Source organism: Rutidosis leptorrhynchoides, chromosome 5, assembly GCF_046630445.1.
Source record: "Rutidosis leptorrhynchoides isolate AG116_Rl617_1_P2 chromosome 5, CSIRO_AGI_Rlap_v1, whole genome shotgun sequence".
Classification (NCBI taxonomy): domain Eukaryota; kingdom Viridiplantae; phylum Streptophyta; class Magnoliopsida; order Asterales; family Asteraceae; genus Rutidosis; species Rutidosis leptorrhynchoides.
This window is the reverse complement of record NC_092337.1, coordinates 158,424,124-158,431,218: the sequence shown is the minus strand read 5'-3', so window position 1 is coordinate 158,431,218 and position 7,095 is coordinate 158,424,124.

Below are 7,095 nucleotides of genomic sequence, written 5' to 3'. Positions count from 1 at the left end.
TATTAACTGTTTTACAATATTTATATGCGTGAGTTTCATTACTCCCTTTTTAAATGCTTTTACAATATATATTTTTGGGACTGAAAATACATGCGCTGTTTTTTTATAAATGTTTTACGAAATAGACACAAGTAATCGAAACTACATTATATGGTTGAATTATCGAAATCGAATATGCCCCTTTTTATTAAGTCTGGTAATCTAAGAATTAGGGAACAGACACCCTAATTGACGTGAACTCTAAAGATAGATCTATCGGGCCCAACAAGCCCCATCCAAAGTACCGGATGCTTTAGTACTTCGAAATTTATATCATGTCCGATGGAGGATCCCGGAATGATGGGGATATTCTTATATGTATATTGTGAATGTCGGTTACCAGGTGTTCAATCCATATGAATGATATTTTTGTCTCTATGCATGGGACGTATGTTTATGAGAAATGGAAATATGAAATCTTGTGGTCTATTAAAATTATGAAATGATTATTTATGTTAAACTAATGAACTCACCAACCTTTTGGTTGACACTTGAAAGCATGTTTATTCTCAGGTATGAAAGAAATCTTCCCCTGTGCAATTGCCCATTTAAAAGATATTACTTGGAGTCATTCATGACATATTTCAAAAGACGTTGCATTCGAGTCGTCGGGTTCATCAAGATTATTACTTAGTCAATTATAGTTGCATATATTATGAAATGTTTTGCATGTCATCAATTTTCGATATAAAGCAAGTTTGTCTTTTAAAAACGAATGCAATGTTTGTAAAATGTATCATATAGAGGTCAAGTACCTCGCGATGTAACCAACTATTGTGAATCGTTTATAATCGATATGGACTTTGTCCGGATGGATTAGGATGGGTCCTTTCAGTTGGTATCAGAGCGGTGGTCTTAGTGAACCGGGTCTGCATTAATGTGTCTAACTGATAAGTCATTAAGATGCATTAGTGAGTCTGGACTTCGACCGTGTCTGCATGTTAAAAGTTTTGCTTATCATCCTTAGAAAATTACCTGCTTATCAATCTTAGGGAATCATTTGCTTATCATTCTTAGTTTAGACACATCATAATGCAATGATTGCACGAATAGTGTATACACAAAATTCATATCTTAGCGTATCTGTTATTGTTACCTTTGCCTGACAGATTCTGTAGATTCCTCCGTAACTTATGGGATTTTAGTATTATATATGCATATGCAAATTATGTATTGCAGTGTACTAATCTACATCCTATAATCTATTTCTTATCGAAAATCCTTCATCTGATAGTACGAGATGAATCCTGCAACCAGTTCGAGTCCCTCAGATTCCGATAGCTATTCCGATAGTTATTCCGACAGCTATTCCGACATAGACGTTCACCTAAGCTCCAAAAACTGCGTCATCGGCATGAATCAACCAATCAGCCATTATCAATTCATCTGATGGGTTCGTAGTCGACTTAATTAATGGAAACGCGCAGAAGGCAATCCCTTCCACCAACCGAATTCACCTCTTGACAATGAACCTGAAGCGTTTACCGGCGAACCTATTTGAGACACCATTTTCAGTCTTATTTTCAGAGTAACTCGACAAGATTATATTCTATCCACAATTTTGAACCTTATTCATCTGCTTGTTCCGACCGACAATCATCTTGGAATAATAGGAGAAGTCAACGAACTTCGCTCTCGAGTAATCAATTTGGAAAACATGGTGCAAAATGTACCAGCTTCAACAACATCACCGGCACCAACAGTATCACCAACATCATCATCAACCTCAGCACCAACAACACTTGTAGCACCGACAGCAACAGTACCATCATCAGCAGCACCAGCAGCATAACTAGTACCAACAACAACAACATCATCACACGTCACAACCTCGCAATCTATACCTCAAGCATAATAATCGTTCTACGTATCATTCTACATCGATTATCTTCGTTCTTCATGGTGATTAAGTAATCTCTAAATGTTTAGAGATTATGTATTCTAGTCCTAACGGTAAACCAAATGAGTTTAATATCATATTAACTTAATGAATCCATGATTACATCTGAAGAAAATATATATGTATATATGTTTTCATAAAGATTGTAATTAAAAATTCTTTCGTACAAAGTGTTAATTGTGAAAATATTTTAACGGGTAGGTAATACCCAAAGAATATTTAGATTTCACATTAATAAATTACACTGTACATTCTTCGAAGCTGATTCAACAGTCGTTTACTATCCTACTTACATCCATTGATATACAAATCCGTTCACCACAGAATAACCATATTCATCCAATTTCATATTTGGATTTTGATTTGTCAGAATCCAACAAGTGGCATAATGAAGAAATAAAGGACACAATAAAAATTGATTAGAAACAGACTATTTGACAATATGAAATTTTGTTAAGAAACCACACTAACAAAATCCTAGCTAACTGTTCCTAGCTAACTGTTAATTCCATATTACATTTTATTTATCGCAATTTATTTTATCGTAATTTTAATTCTCGCAATTTTATTTATCGTTATTAAATTTCTGTTATTTACTTTACGCACTTTATTTATTGTCATTTAATTTCTGTATTTATTTTTCGCACCTTAAATATCGGGACACGTATACAAGGTTTTGACATATCATATCGACGCATTTATATATATTATTTGGAATAACCTTAGACACTCTATATGTAGTAATGATCGAGTTCTCTATACAGGGTTGAGGTTGATTCTACAATAATATATATAATTTGAGTTGTGATCGAGTCTGAGACGTATACGGGTCACGACACGTATTAATTAATTCGAATATTATATATGAATTATTGAAATGCTAACTGTGGACTAGTAACTGTGGACTATCAACATTGGACAATGAAAATGAATTAAAATATTGATTATAACATATGAAACTAAACAATTCTTCAAGTTTTCCACTTGATTTCGTCTTAAACCTCACTTGTATCTTCACGATTACATTCTGCGTTCAAACCTTTCATGATTCTTGAAAACACCTCAATCGAGAGGATGAACCACCGCACTTCATCTACGGAAGGAAAGATTTATGCATATAGTTATGCACCTGAGAAACTCTCAGCAACTGAGTAAAAGTTTAACACGTAGCCGCGTCAGATCCTTTGGCATTTATTAGCAAAAATAATTTTTGCGATCCCTTTTCAAGGTAGCCAATTTTGTCACAGCTCCAGCAAGTCAACTTCGACTTTTCATTCGAAGTAGCCTTACTATAATCTTGATATATACGATTACCCTTTTGATATCGGAGAATTCTTTTATATTCCACCATATTACCAGCAGACATACCAGCAACCTCGTTACTTCTTGGCTTAAATCTCTCTGATAAATCATTATATTTATTAATTAAAACCCTATCATATACTCATCCGCATCTTGTAACGAGAACTGCCATACCAATTACCGGGAATCAGCAATCAGTACTTTGAAAACTCACAGCATATCTACATCAACAGTTATATGTATGACATTTATCTCTTAGAATTATGATCTCTCCTTCTGGAATTCTGAAAAGCACTCAGTCACAAATCAATACTCTGAATGTTGAAAAAGCTGAATGAAGCAGCAGAAACCATAGACAACCATAAACGACCATAATCATCGAAAGTTTGATGATAAAGAATAGTATGTTGGAAAAGCTCAGAAAAGTTGGAACTGGAAAACGGATTGAGCTAACCACGAAGGAGACCGAGGATAAATACAAGGACCACACCATATATTCAAAGAATCCAGGTAATTCTGGATCCGATGAAACCTTCAAAGAATATCTTGCTCCGATGTCATGTTAAAATCTTGCGGAAAATCTTTCTCCATCAACCATCGAACTTAGAAATTTCAAAATATCATCATCAATATCTTCGATATTTCTGAGGATATTTTCATAAATATTCTCGTCCGAAATTATATACCTCTTCGTGCTTCCTGTGTATCATTATATTGGAAACATTCAATAGAAAATTTAGTACCGAAAAGCGGATTATGCGAAACTATGAAGGAAGCCGTGGATAAATCACAAAGAATAAGTTTGACTTCAAAGAATCCAAAAGATTCAATGCCTGCTAAAGTCTTTAGCGAATATTTTGCTCCTTACTCTAAACCCTTACGAATAAATCTTATTCATCATCCATTGATATTAGAAATTCCAAGATATCATCGTAGCTTTCATTATAAATATCCTCCATATTTCTGAAGATATTTTCATAACTATTCTTATCTGAAATTATTAATCTCTTCCTGATATCAGTGTTACATCATATAGAAATTGTTAGTTTCTATATTCTGTAAACTTTCAAGCTTAAAAATATGAATGTTATTGAAGTAATGTTGGGAACTGATGCATGAGTTAGTATAATATAATGACACTTGATCAACGTGATTATATTACAGTAAGTCATGCTGAGTTTCTAAATGGAACATGATGATTCACAGATTATAACGTCATTATGTGACATGTTACATAACTCTTTCATTCTGATTAACTTCTGAACATATCAAGAAAATATATTCTTGATAGTTCTATTCTCAGTGACTCTTTCATTCTTATTATTATTATCATTATTATTGTTATTGTTATTGTTGCTATTATTATTATCATTATTATTATTATGTAGCATTATTATAAATATTATTAATACTATTATTATTATTAAGTTTATCATTTTAAGTAGTATTATAATTATTATGATTATAAGTATTATTGTAATCATTAGAACTCTTATGATTAACATAAATATATTATTAGTATTAACGTCATTTTTGAGTTATTATTAGTATCACTGTTAGTAATAATATTGTTATAATTACTACTATTAAGTGTTAGGTATTAATATCAAAAAGTATTATGATCAATATCATTATTATTAAAAGTATTAAGGAATATAAAAATAAAAGTTTTAAAAATATTATTATTAGAATTATAAGTATATATTCACTATATTAATAAAGCACTTTAGAAACATTCATATATATAACAATTTATGTATTTTGAACATAATACTAAACAAATATACATATACATTAATATAACTATAAAAATATAAATCGTTTTGAATGTATACACAAAGTAAAAATATTTGTTATTAATATAAAAGTAGTATAATTAATAAATTTATATACATATTTATTTGATTACGATTATATGTAATAATGAATATACAAATGATCTAGGTTCATGAATCCAAGGCCAACCCTATACTTGTTCAATGTCGTTCTATGTATTTTTACTACAAAATACATTAGGTGAGTTTCATTTACCCTTTTTACTCTTTACGTTTTTGGGCTGAGAATACATGCAAATGCTTTATTAACTGTTTTATAATATTTATATGCGTGAGTTTCATTACTCCCTTTTTAAATGCTTTTACAATATATATTTTTGGGACTGAGAATACATGCGCTATTTTTTATAACTGTTTTACGAAATAGACACAAGTAATCGAAACTACATTATATGGTTGAATTATCGAAATCGAATATGCCCCTTTTTATTAAGTCTGGTAATCTAAGAATTAGGGAACAGACACCCTAATTGACGCGAACTCTAAAGATAGATCTATCGGGCCCAACAAGCCCCATCCAAAGTACCGGATGCTTTAGTACTTCAAAATTTATATCATGTCCGATGGAGGATCCCGGAATGATGGGGATATTCTTATACGTATATTGTGAATGTCGGTTACCAGGTGTTCAATCCATATGAATGATATTTTTGTCTCTTTGCATGGGACGTATGTTTATGAGAAATGGAAATATGAAATCTTGTGGTCTATTAAAATTATGAAATGATTATTTATGTTAAACTAATGAACTCACCAACCTTTTGGTTGACACTTGAAAGCATGTTTATTCTCAGGTATGAAAGAAATCTTCCGCTGTGCAATTGCCCTTTTAAAAGATATTACTTGGAGTCATTCATGACAAATTTCAAAAGACGTTGCATTCGAGTCGTCGGGTTCATCAAGATTATTACTTAGTCAATTATAGTTGAATATATTATGAAATATTTTGCATGTCATCAATTTTCGATATAAAGCAAGTTTGTCTTTTAAAAACGAATGCAATGTTTGTAAAATGTATCATATAGAGGTCAAGTACCTCGTGATGTAACCAACTATTGTGAATCGTTTGTAATCGATATGGACTTTGTCCGGATGGATTAGGACGGGTCCTTTCAACTAGCATGAAATATCTCATAAAATTACAAAAATATGAGTAATCATTCATGACTTATTTACATGAAAACAAAATTACATATCCTTTATATCTAATCCATATACCAACGACCAAAAACACCTACAAACACTTTTATTCTTCAATTTTCTTCATCTAATTGATCTCTCTCAATTTCTATCTTCAAGTTCTAAGTGTTCTTCATAAATTCCATAAGTATAGTTTCATAAAAATCAAGAATACTTCCAAGTTTGCAAGTCTACTTCCAAGCTTTCTAATCCATTCCAAGTAATCATCTAAGATTAAGTAACCTTTGTTATTTACAGTAGGTTATCTTTCTAATTCAAGGTAATATTCATATTCAAACTTTGATTCAATTTCTACAACTATAACAATCTTATTTCGAGTGAAAATCTTACTTGAACTGTTTTCGTGTCATGATTCTACTTCAAGAACTTTCAAGCCATCCAAGGATCCTTTGAAGCTAGATCCATTTTTCGCATTTCCAGTAGTTTATCCAGAAAACTTGAGGTAGTAATGATGTTCATAACATCATTCGATTCATACATATAAATCTATCTTATTCGAAGGTTTAAACTTGTAATCACTAGAACATAGTTTAGTTAATACTTGATGTTATGCGAGGCGTATATGAAATAGCTTATATTTTACTAGGAAATACTATTAAATATGATACAATTTTACACAAGATATTTATTTATTTATAGAATGGATATACCAAAACCTTGCTACAACACTTATAGGCAGTGTACCTAATCGTACAGTAGTGTAGTTTTTAGTAAGTCCGGTTCGTTCCAAAGGGAAATCTTTTAAATAAAGCTTAACGCTATATTAGTTTTATGTTATAAAAATACAAATATATATAAGTAATATTATTATTATAAAAA